Genomic DNA, 12,919 nt, shown 5'->3' with positions numbered 1-12,919 from the left:
AAGTCTTAACTGTTTGACCCTTTGGTAGTGTTACTCATTGGATACGAGGCACATCACTCTATCTTCATAGTCATTTGTATCAAAAACTACGATGCCACCTCCCTTGTCTGCAGGTTTTATGGTAATAGTGCAGTCCTTGAAGAGGTTGTCCATGGCTTCTTTGTGTAGTTTAGATATATTATGTGTTTGAAAGTGGTTCTCTGTTAAAAGATGTCCCACTTCCATCTTGACCATGGCTTCAAAAAATTCAATGTTTTTTCCCACCATTCCTAAACTAGGTGTGAATGTGGATCTTGCTCGGAGACCCAAGTCCACCTGTGCTTCCCTTTCTGGTCTGTTTTCGAAGAAGCGTCTCAATCTTACCTTCCTAAAGAAAGCTCTCAGGTCTTTCTCCATCTGAAACTTATTAATTTTAGAAGTAGGGACAAATTTAAAACCCATTCCTAATACTTCCTCCTCTATTTTACTCAGTTTCCTATATGACAGGTTAATGACAGGTTAATTGCCCCACGCCAAACCGTGACTGGACACCGAAGAGGCCGCCTTCACAGCCCTGCCCCTGTTGCTCCTGACTGCTGCTGCTACAGCTGTCTCTTTGCTTGCAGTGTCCCATGACCCAGGAAGGAATGGAGGCCACCATAATGGGATACCTCCACCAAAGATCGACATATCTGGTGCACCCAATTAGTGAAACGATGGTCCTGGGCCCCAACCAGAACTTAAATGCCCCATTTGCCCTCCCGTCACGGGCTGCCCTAAAACCGGTTGCCATGGCACTAGCCTGTCCACCTGAGTCACTAAATGTAGGGGGTCTTGTGCCCCCCTCTGTTAGGGTCCCCCACCTCATGAGCTGGCCCATCGCACTGCCTCCGTTGCTCACTGTTTGTGGCCAGTAAAAACATCAAAAACTGTTTACATGATTTTTCATTCAGCCAGGTATTTAACAGAGTCAGCTATACATCCAGTTACCTAACCCCTCTACCACCAAGGAATTCGTTTTCAGTGAGCTCATGGTTGACTCCTCACCGAGTCACCCAGCCTTTTCAGCAACACACTCGCTGTGTGTAAGTTCTTCCGAGCATCTCTTGCCAAGACGCTCCTCCTGCTGACCAAACTAGTGTATCCTTAAGCCACAAGTGGAAGACGTGCTTGCAACAAGGCACTTACGCCTCGTGCACCACCAGCACCCTTCATAGAGCCAGCCCGTGCAACTGGGCCTTGCCCTGTTCCCCAGGCATTTACCGCACTCTCCTACCCCCAAAGTGCCAGTGTACCAAAAAGCAGCACAACAAATGTGTTGAGCTAGGCTGGGGCTGCAGAACCGGCCATCCCAACTCTTCCACTGGCAGCTTCTTTACTGAATGCTGCAAGCACTCCCTTTGAGGTCCCACAGACAAAGTTATCATAAATGCATTATATAATGACTTGCTAGGATGACCTGAAAATTCCTGCCAACCATGAACCCACCCGCCCCAATACGACTAAAGGCAACACAAAAGCTTGCACAAACCTGAAAATAAAAGGCGAAGTTATCTCAACATCAATAAAACCCAACAAACCACATAACCTAAGGGTCACGTGGGTGGGAGAAAGAAGCAGGGGTCAGTTGCAGGTCTCTCCCTGCAGTGCAGCAGCAAGATATGAGTGAACAGGCAGTGAAGGACGAAAAATGCCAAACCCCGATCTCACACCCATCCGGTGGACCCCCACAAATAACCCAGCCTGAGACCTCTCTTTCCTTTTTGGTTAGAGAATTTCAAAACATCTCAGCCTGTACTTTATGCTTAAAATGGCAAACAAACAATCAGAAGTCAACTAAAATTCGGGAAAATCACATCAAAAACATCAAAAACGATCTAGGTGACCTTACATCCAACCGAGTTATCTAAGCACTCGACCACCTCAGGAATTCGTTTCCAGTGAGCTCATGGTTGCCTCGCCCCCGGGTCATTCCTGACCTTTCCAGGACCCACTCATTATGTGTACCTTTTCTGAGTATTTCTTACCGAGACACTCCTGTGACCAAACTAGTGGCTCCTTGAGCGTTTACGCCTCGAGGGCCCGCGCACCCAGGGAAACAGCCACTACAACGCGGCCGTTTGCACAAATGCACTAACCACGCATGCTTTACAACGCATGCGTGGTTACCACTATACCTTTACCACGCATTCCTTTACTACGAAATAGGTAGTAAAGGAATGTGAGTTAAAGGTCCAATAAAAAAAAGGGGGCTTGGGTGGGCTGGGGGGGTCCACCCACCCCCCAAAAAAACGAGCGGTTTAAAAAAAAAGAAGAAAACTTACATAAAAAACGCTCGAAAGAGCCTCCCCAGCGACGTAGCGTGTACGTCATTATAGAAGTCCTTTTTTAATTTTGCTAGACGTGTATTGATGCTTGTTTCCGTGGTTGGTGGAAGTAACGGCTGCTGGTGAAAGGCGTACAGGTGTCAGGTAAGAAAACGAATCTTTAAACTTAAAAATTACCCTGACTTAAAAGTATGAAGTGTTTGTCTCCTTTCCTTCTGTAGAATGACCCTCTACTTGCCACCTCTCCCTGCCTCCTTTTCCAGGATAGAGCCTACTCTGTCAGTGAAATTGACAAAAGACAAACGCTAATAATAATCTGCACATATTTTTTTAGGCTATCACTATCATTATGTACATTTCAATGACATATGTGCGTTGTATAATCCTGCGTTCTAAAATGCTGCGTGGTAAAGCCACTTGTGAAGTAAAATTTGCGTGGTGATGCCATGCGTGGTACATGTTAGCGTTGTATTATCATATAACCGCGCACCCATCATCGAGCCTGCCCGTGCAAATGGGCCATTACCTGGTACCCTGGCAAGGAGTGACTTCTCCAACCCCCAAAGGACCAGTGTACCAAAAAGTTCCACCATGCATCTGTTGAGCTGTGAATGCATTACTTAATGACTTTCAAGGGTGACCTGCCAACCATGAAGTAATCCCGTCACAGGCCAGCATGGTTCACTGGTTATCTACCCCCCCCCCCCCCCAGAAAGAAGTGAGGGTCCAGTTGCAGATCTCCCCTGCGGCACAGCGGCAGGCAATGAGCGGGTGAGCATTGAAGGCTGAAAAAGGCCGAACCTCGGTCTCGCCCACCTATAAAAGCTGTGTTGGTTCTGTACCACGTCACTACCATGTGCCGTGAGCCCCATGATGGCTCCGAGCCCCCGCAATATTACTGAGTGGCGGGCCACGACCCCTGACATGGGTTGCCCTTTGGCCCACCACATTGGAAATGCTTCCCACTCCCATCTTGCCACTCATAATGCACAGCATGCCCCATTCACAGCATACCTTTGCTAATCAATTTAATGACAACAAATTATGAGATTGCCCTCACTTGCAATCTGAGAGAAGTCAAAGTTCAGGGCCACATCCGGTGCAGCTGCTGAGTCTTGTCACAACCGAATATGCAAAAGCAATGATAGAAAAAAAAGCGTGAAGGGCTAACAAATAAATGAAGGAGTAGAAAAGTTAGAAGAAAAAATGAAGGATATAAGAAGAATGTTAGAGGAGGAAGATGGCAGAAGAAGACACAATGGGGTGACATACCGCCGTGACAAGACTCAAAGTACAGCTCTTCCACCTCTGAAGCTGTGGAATCTTTTCAGGTGGGAAGTTGCAGCCTTTGGTTGGCTCAAGAAATACAATTCCACCGTCCAAAAAATTCAAGAGATGATGAGTTATCCGGTGTATGTTCTGCAGAGGGAGTTCAAGGTAAAGTGGAGAAAATGTAATGTAGTATAAGCATGTAAACATGGGGTATTGATATCAGTCCTGCTAGCCTCGGAAGCAAGTTTAGCACCTGGTCTTTACACACAAAAGCTATTTTTTTCCTCCTTGAAGTATCTGTTTTTATCTGACTAAATATGGTTCAGAAATCTATACTTCTGTAAGTCAACTGTAAACATTTTCAGTCTCTGTACATACCAAGGGCATCTTCCGCCATCATAATGGACTGAAACCTCATCCATTTTGGTTGACCTAGTTAAAGTGTTTTCTCACTCACTTTCAACTTCCTCCTTCAAAGTTATAAAACTGTGTGGAAATGATGCGCACATGGTACACTGACAGTCAAGTACCAGGTCTTTTATGCACATTTTCATTCTGTAATAATTTTGGGCCTAATTCACTAAGGCAAACATTGAAGAGTACTTCCCATACTCATAAATGCTTTTGTGAAATGTCCTCTCTGTCTCAGCATGACACAGGCCTTTGAATGGGTACTACTCATCACGTCATTAGAATAAGGATTCAAGATCGTATTCAGGATATTCCTGGCAGCCCACTCTAATGAAAGTACTGAATAAAACAAAATAAATCCTTTTACAGATCTACATAATACACGATTTTTGGGAGGAATGACTTGTCTGACGAGTAGTAGGTGGTCGCTCCTACATCTCCAGTTGCTTTACCGAACGCTGAGATTTGATGGCCACAGTAGTAAATGGGCAACTCTATCAAAGATATCTGTAAGTTCAGGAAACATTTCTGTTTGTATTGACTATAGTCTTCTGGCTCTTCCAAGGTGGAAATCAGGATGGATCTGTCATTTCAGAAACTAGTTTCATAGTCGCAGTAAAATCTATGGAGTGTAGGGGTTCAAATGGGAAGGCCGAAAAGAGGATACTCAGACCTTCAGTAACAAAATACAACAGATTCTGAGAATACATTTCCACAATACCACAATATGTTTCAAGCATGGTCCGGGACACAGACACTGTCAGAAAATAATAGCTAGCCTTAACAATGCAAACAGTATCTAGTTAGAGCAAAGGAATTGTAGAACACGCTTGTTTCATGTTGGCACCTATTCGTTTACAGTGGATACCTCCTTGTGTACTATTTTCCGCCCACAAAAGCAGTGTGTAGTTCTGTAGTCTTCAGATCCTCTTTTCTTTGGCAGGTCTCTGAAGTGCAGATGTAACGCGTTGGTTCTTCGCCAGCTCGTTGCCAAATAAATGTAGTGAGGAGGTCCACGCAGGAAGTAGTATTTAAGATGATTTATTAAAGCAGGTAACAAGTAGTATAGTTCTAGGCAACAGGTAGTTAAGTTGTGAAGGAGAGCCCCATCAGGAGCAGCCTGTCAGCTGCTCAGACCATGCTCAACTCTCACTTCACCTCTCTGTGTCCCAACATTCTGAGGCTCATCATGACTCCAACATTCTATTGAGCACAGAGCACAGGCACTGGCTGATTAGGAGGTGTGAAATACATTTCATTACAAATGCAGGATACTACAAAGTGCTTACCAGCTTCAAGAAGACACCTCTTCCGCCACCCAGAATGAGGAAAGGACGCATCACAGAATTGACAGAAATGTGGTCAAGGCAGGTAGACCCAGTCCTTAGGCAAAGGTCACATGATTAGGTAGACAGGCAAAACTGTCACAGGACTGCTGGAGAGGAAGACCTCTCCACAGTTCTTTGGGGGTGTTGGTGAAGAGAGCTGAGCCTCACGCAAACTGTGGGGGAGAAAGTGGATGTAAATGGGTTCTTTAAAGTGAAAGAGAGCTACATGGACGCTGAATCACACGTCCAGTACCAAAACTGCAGTCTCCTTAAAGAAATAAACACAACTAGTTTAGAGTAAGGCTAGACTTAACAAAAGCACACCACAAAGTATTAGTTAGCTTATCAATGTAATCAGTGTCTGCAGGAAGAATGAGGCGCGCTTTCCCAGGTCGGCAACAGCACTAATCAGACTATGTGACAAATTATTAATCTGAGCCTTGAATGTATTGCAAAGGCAGTCAATTGTTAACAGTATTATCATTAATGTTAATTTTATTATTGTTGTTAATACCGTTACTTTAGCTAATATTGCTGTAGTAGTCAATATACTGGAGGCATTATACCTCTCTGTTGTTTGTAATGACCTAAAGTTTGAATCATATTCTGTACTTAAGAAGGTTGTTTCGATATGGAACCTCAACACAATTTCTGTGTGCTAATAAAAGGAAAGGGAACGTGTTTAATTACAATAGTTGATCTATGTTAGCTGTTTAATTTTAATATATTCGGGTGATTCTGAAACATACATTCACTGGCACCGGAAATGTATATTTAATTTAGTCAAGTTATTTTTATCTTTCATTCTGGAATTTTCCTTCATCCTACACATCAACAAATTATGGCGGATATGTACAATGAAGTGGCGGAGCGTGTTGTTTGCCTCCTGGGCTTAACGACACACTCCGCCACTTCGGAAATGCAAGGCTGCACCATATTTACAAGAATGTGGTGCAGCCTTGGGTTTCCCCTTGAGATAGCGCTAAGTTTAACAACTTAGCGCCAACGTAGGCACCCTTGCACTGGAGTGCAAGGGTGTCTGTGTGCAGGTGAGGATTGGTTATGTGTAGGAAGGTTTCCCTTCCTGCACATAAACAATCCTAAAATGTCATTTTGTTACTTTCATGTGTGCTGCTTTATGCAGCACACATGAAAGTTACAAAATTGGATTTTTTGAAAAGGTTTTCTTAGGTACGGGAAGGGGTACCTTCCTGTACAAAAACAAACCATGGCATTTTGCTTTGTCCATGTGTGCTGCACAAGGCAGCGCACATGGAAAATGCAAAAAAAGAGGAGAAATAATGCATTTCTCCTTGTTTCGCCAACTTAAGACCAGGATTTTCGATAGGCGATAGGCAGGCCCGGACTGGCCGTTGCGGGCACCGGGCAATCCCCCGGTGGGCCTCATGGTTGGGTGCTGGGTTTGGGCCCCTGGGGGCCGTTTTTGTTGCAGGGCCGTTTTTGCAGCCCTGGCACAGAGCGCGGTCGTCCCGGAGGGGGTACGGGGGCCGGCCGAGCACTTTGCCAGGGCCGGTTCTGGTTCCCAGTCCGGCCCTGGCGATAGGGGCTTGTACATATGCTCTTATGTGTGTCGACTCTGTACCTTTGTTACATCATTGAAGTTAAAACTAGTTTTGTTTATGCTGATAACTAAAATGAATGTGTGTTTCCTGTGCAGAACAAGATGAACAGAAAGACCTCACCGTGTACCAAGGTCGCCTGAAAAGAGTGGGGAAAATATCACTTGAGTGAAACACATGGAAAACTTGGATGGAAACTGCAGCAACTTCATATTAGAAGTAGACTTTAAAAAGAGCAATATATGAGCCATTTAATACAGCTATAATGAAAGATATATATTTGTTTCGTGCTTGTGAAGCCCACAAGCTGTGCCACTGTTTTTCAACTGTAATTAACATCTTTGCCAAGTCTCACAGCTTACTTTGTAACAATATGCGTTGTCTTTGTTGGTAAGTAAATAACCCATAAATAAAAGTGATTAACTAAGGTTTGGAGCCATTTCTCCCAACTAAGGGCCATATGTATCAAGCAAAGTCGCATTCGCAAACGCCGAAATTCGCAGAATTTCAGCATTTGCGAATGCGAATTTACCAAATGGTATGTATTAAGGAAAATCTGGTGCAAAACAAGGCATCGCAAAATTTGAGATTCCTTATTTTGCAATTGCATTTAGGGAATCGCAAATTTAGCAATTACTTAAATGCAATGTACGAAGCAAAAACAAAAATTCAAATTGTCCTTAAGGAATCGCAAATTACCACCAACTTCAAGTAGGTGGTAATTTGCGAATTCCTTGAAAAATGCAAATTTTTGCGTTTTTCTAAGTGCCATGTGACGCACATACATGCCCTTAGGGCATGTATGTGCGCCACATGTGCACCCATGCTTATGTCAGGGGTGCAACAGGGTGTCCTTTGGACACCCCTGCACCCTTGAAATTATTCTCAATTTGCGATTCTCAAATTGCGAATCGCAAATTGAGAATAACTTCCCATTCATTCCTATGGGCCTCCTGGCCCATAGAAATGAATGGGAAAGTATTCCTTAATTGCGATTCGCAATTTGCTAATCGCAATTAAGGAATACTAAGAATTCACAAAAAAATTGCGAATTTGTACATACATCCCTATTTGCGATTCTGAAATAGCGATTTCTAAAAAATCGCTATTTCAGAATCGCTAATCAGGTTGATGATACATATAGCCCTAAATCTTTGCTGACTTGTGTAAGGGTTTGTGCTGTGAATGAGGACTTTCTCTTACTCTGGAAAAAGTTATAAGGCTTGGTTTTATACCTGTTTCACAAATAATGAACCAATGGCCAGTTTATAACAGTGGCTAATCCCAAGAGAGTGTTAAAGCAGAGGTCGGATTAATCCTGGGTAAAAGTGGTGCAAACCTATTGAGTCACAATTGGTACAGATTGACACTTTTGTTTTATTATCCTTACTTACATCCAAATTACACAGGAATTGTCCAGGTTTAAATGATACAGAAAATGAGAACCCTAAAATCTCTTCTCTTTTCTGAGAGTATCCATATTAAGGGTAGACATGTAAAGGAAAATATTTTTAAATGGTGAAAACAGAGATGAAATGTTAATTGTAACACTCCTCAAAATGTCGCACCTCTGTCATGAATGTAGTGTGCAACACACAGAGCAAGAACATGCAGGGTTAGGATAAGATGCATATATCACTTTTTAGCTTATTCAAAGCATTAACATGGTATATTAAAATGCTTAAATTGCTTCCATGACAAATTAAACTTCATTCCCAGATGAATCCTATGGTATTATTCAAGCTCATATTTTATTACTTCACTGTTGTGAAATCTACTCATGACTAAGTGATGTTTTTTAACTATTTGAATAGAAAAATTAAATTCTTAACTCCACATCTACATACCTAGAAGATATACATAGATAATTTACCTTTCTATATGTTTTCCCTCGAAATACTGGCCATTATGTGTGATCCTTCAATAATCTGTCGTAGATATTCCTGATGCACACCAATGATAAAATATATAAATATTGGCAGTGGCAAGGGACCAAGACAATAAATATGGGCTCAATTGTAGGTCTTGTCAGCAGTCAGTGGTCACATTATCTCATGACCAAAGGGGTAGCCCATAAATGATAATTAATTTATAAAAAAAAAAGTCTAACACTGAAAAAGAGAAGTGCAACAGTTGTTTTTGCTCTTAACGAACTTACTGTGATCACTAGCCCCTTGTCAGCACAGGATCTGAATCGAGTGTCACTAAAAGACAATACCTGTTTGGATAAGCTACTGGACACATGCAGTCACAGAAATTATGATGTCAAAGGCCATTTGGCAAGATCGGAATTTAGTGGAGTTTACTTGCATTTAGTTACTCATCATACCGTTCAGAAAAACGTCCTTTATCTGCATGTAATGCCAGTACTACTCTCTTGTGTGGTAGAAGACTGAAGAGAGAACACGGAAATAACTACTGTTTTGCTTACTATTTTTCAAGATTGTGCTACTGAATATTGACACCTACAATAGCATGGCACACCACTATCGAGGACTATGAGAAATTGGGTTGTTGGTTGAGAGTGTAAAATTCTACCCAAGCAACAGCCCCAATCCTTGTCACGATGAACCACAAAAAAAGTCACCAAATTACCCTGTGCTTAACTCCCTGGTAGCTTGACACAAAAGTCATCAGGCCTAAGTAAGAGGCAATGTGTAAAGTATTTATGCAGCACACAAGCAGAAATAATGTGAAAACGCAACACAAGAAAAATCCCAAATAATTTAGAAAAAATATAGCATATTGTAATAAATTATTTTACACCAAAAGGACAAAAAACAATCAGTAGAACTGGAGTTATGAATTTATAAAGTGTTAAGTGAAAACTAATACCTAAAAGATCAAAGTGCCAACCACAGACAACTAATTGCGTTTTGGCCGACCATGATGGAGCGCAGGTCGGATAGACTAGGGTGCTCATTACGATGTCAGGCAGTAAGCCTCTGCCCGACACCTTCTCAGATTCGGGACTGACCGACTTGCGGTCGGCGGTTCCGACTGCCGGATTGCGATGTGACCGAGCACTGTTCAGTCGGATTCCCATTGTTTCTAATGGGAGCTCATGTTATGCCAGAGAACGGGTAATTTCACAGGCTCCTATGGGGAAATGGGGTGTGTGTGTAAAACCTTACACCCTACTGCAGGCACCCCTAGGTGCCTGCCACACAGTGCATGGAGCCCCCTCGATCACCAACCATAGGCCGTTGGGGCTAGGGGGCCCAGCCAGAGGTCCCCAAAGTGCATTTTTCTACAGCCTTTCCATGTCGGACAGGCCGCCATGGGAAGGCTGTTGGAAAGTGACATCATAATCCCAATGGCAGAATCGCCATCCATAGAGGGTACGGTGCAGTTCTGACCAACAGGAACACTCTGCGAGTTGGTCGGAACTGAGTCGGAATGATCGGCTGGTTTACGTTCCAACCGCGAACATCGCAATCAGGCGGTCGTCTGTAACTGACTGAGTCGATTGGAAGGACTCTGACACAGTTGCAAAGATTTCGACTGTCGGGCAGAGGCTTTCCACCCGACATCGTAATGAGGCCCTAAGTGAATTGGGCCCCATATCCACTTACCTTCAAACATAGAAGAAAGTTTGTAAAAAATGTCTGAGAAGGTAGAGTTCAGTGGGGCTTGGCAGCTGATGGTGTCTGTGGAGGAGTTGTCATCAGGGAACTGCCAAACGAAATCATGGTGAAGAGTTCTACATTTGGACTTAGTCTATTTTTGTAAAGTTGAAAATCTCCAGTGGGAGTAAGCATAACGCTGCATCCGACGAGGGCTCCAGAAGGTGGGGTACCTACCCTTCCAGAGAAGAGCCGCTGTACAGGACTTGCAGCTGCAGAGAAGAACTTAGTGGGAGCTACTGCGAAGTCAGACTAACAGGCGATGCACCTCAGGGGCATCAGCAAGCAGGTAGGACACATCCCTCGGTTCTCAGGGCACTATTTGTCAGAACATTTTCTAAGTCCCAAGTGTCGGATTTGGGCTATCTGGGCATCTTTAGAACCACTTCCAAGGACCAGGACTGGAGGACCAAAACTTTCTGATGTTGTTTTCTTAATCTACTATGTTGTACCTTTATTTAAAATTGTTTAGTTACTTGATTATATTACATAGTTATCATAGTTGTTATCTTACTATCATTGATTTTCCTTTCCAGATTCAAGCTTCCCAGGGCTGCATGTCACAATCTAAATTGGGGTTATTGAGCAAACATAAGCTTTCAAAAGGCAGAATGAACTACCACTCATAGTCTCACAGAGAAAACATCTTCATATAAATGCAGCACAGGACATATAGTCCTGGGAAGCTGAGAAGCATGTACCTGTAGTCGACAGGGTTTCTTCCAGCTATACTGTAGAAAGATTGTATAGCCAGCAAATGTAGCTTTTGAGTTTTCATTTCTTGATAGCAAAGCTTACTTCATTAAAGATCTTTTTGTCATACTAAGAAATGGAACAATCTGTGTATCTCAATTGAGCTTTAATGTTGTTTTCCTAATATATTATTTTGGACCTTTATTTAAGATTTCTTAGTTACTTAATTATATGACATGGTTATCATAGTTTGTTGTCTTACTGTGAATGATTATCCTTTCCAGATTTTCCTCTCTTATTCTCCTACTCTGGTTCTAAAAATGTAGCTGCTCAAACATCACAGCCACCTCTGTTTCTAACAGAAAGACAGAGGTGGACCTTGGAAGCAATGGATGGAATTGTTTGAAACGTATCTTTTGGCCTAAGTTAGAATAAATACACACTCTACAGAAATTTCTACAGAAAATCTCTACTTACGCATCTTTCTGACTAAGCGACCGCTGAGCTTGTTACCAGGCTAGGTCGCCTCCACGCTCCACTGCTGCCTGCTACCTTCTAGGTAGCCTCCACGCTTCCTGATTTTGCCGCTTTTCTTTCTTCTGCTTTGGGCGACCCAGCTGCCGTTGAGCCACCCGCCTGCCCCAGACTCTTCCCGCCGCTGCCTCCCTGCGGCCCCACCCCCCGCCAGCCCTCTCGCCGCCCGCTCCCGCCACCCAGCTGATACTCCCTCCCGGCTCCTTACTTAAGGGGACCGCGTTCACCTGGTAGGGAGCGACCGCTGAGCCTGTTACCAGGCTAGGTCGCCTCACACTCCACTGCTGCCTGCTACCTTCTAGGTAGCCTCCGCGCTTCCTGATTTTGCCGCTTTTCTTTTTTCTGCTTCGGGCGACCCAGCCGCCGCTGAGCCGCCCGCCGGCCCCAGACTCTTCCCACCGCTGCTTCCCTGCGGCCCCGCCCCCCGCCAGCCCATTCGCCGCCCCGCTCCCACCACCCAGATGATCCTCCCTCCCGGCTCCTTACTTAAGGGGACCGTGTTCACCTGGTAGGGAGCGACTGCTGGGCCTGTTACCAGGCTAGGTCGCTCCCACGCTCCACTGCTGCCTGCTACCTTCTAGGTAGCCTCCACGCTTCCTAATTTTGCCGCTTTTCTTTTTTCAGCTTCGGGCGACCCAGCCGCCGCTGAGCCGCCCGCCCACCCCAGACTCTTCCCGACGCTGCCTCCCTGCGGCTCCGCCCCCCGCCAGCCCATTCGCCGCCCCGCTCCCGCCACCCAGCTGATCCTCCCTCCCGGCTCCTTACTTATGACGCCCACGGGTACGCGCAGCAGACGTGCGCAGCGGGTGCGCCGATTGGGACCCCTGGCCCCCGACATCGCCAGACCTCACGACGGACCTACGATGCCGCCACCCTCAACGCACTCAACACCGGCCGAACGCCCGCCTGCTACCGAGCCATACCGAAACGCACCCATGGACCCTTCACCTGACAAGCCTGCAAGTTCACCTGCCTCCGGACCTGCACCGCACCCGACAAGCCGAGCACCAGCAGCAACCACCTCAAGTGCATCCTGCTCAACACCGCTCCGTCCACAGACACGCCGTCGAACTCTGGAACCTGCTCGACACAACATCACCAGACGGCGCCTTCCTCACGGAAACCTGGATTAACGTCTCTTCAGCGCCCGACATCGCCATAGCCATCCC

The 12,919-nt window shown here is 44.9% G+C and overlaps 1 protein-coding gene across 1 annotated transcript in view; it reads left to right on the top strand.

Annotated features, from left to right (window-relative positions):
* The window catches only part of LOC144797634 (SLAM family member 5-like), a 560,316-nt gene extending 552,797 nt beyond the window's left edge, over positions 1–7,519 (top strand). The window contains exon 5 of the mRNA XM_078668328.1: positions 6,996–7,519. The gene's annotated coding sequence lies outside the window, so the exon portion shown is untranslated. The remainder of the gene's footprint in view (positions 1–6,995) is intronic.
* Positions 7,520–12,919: the final 5,400 nt, after the last annotated feature.

Source organism: Lissotriton helveticus, chromosome 12 (genome assembly GCF_964261635.1).
Source record: "Lissotriton helveticus chromosome 12, aLisHel1.1, whole genome shotgun sequence".
Lineage (NCBI taxonomy): Eukaryota > Metazoa > Chordata > Amphibia > Caudata > Salamandridae > Lissotriton > Lissotriton helveticus.
This window is presented reverse-complemented; position numbering and strand designations above follow the sequence as displayed.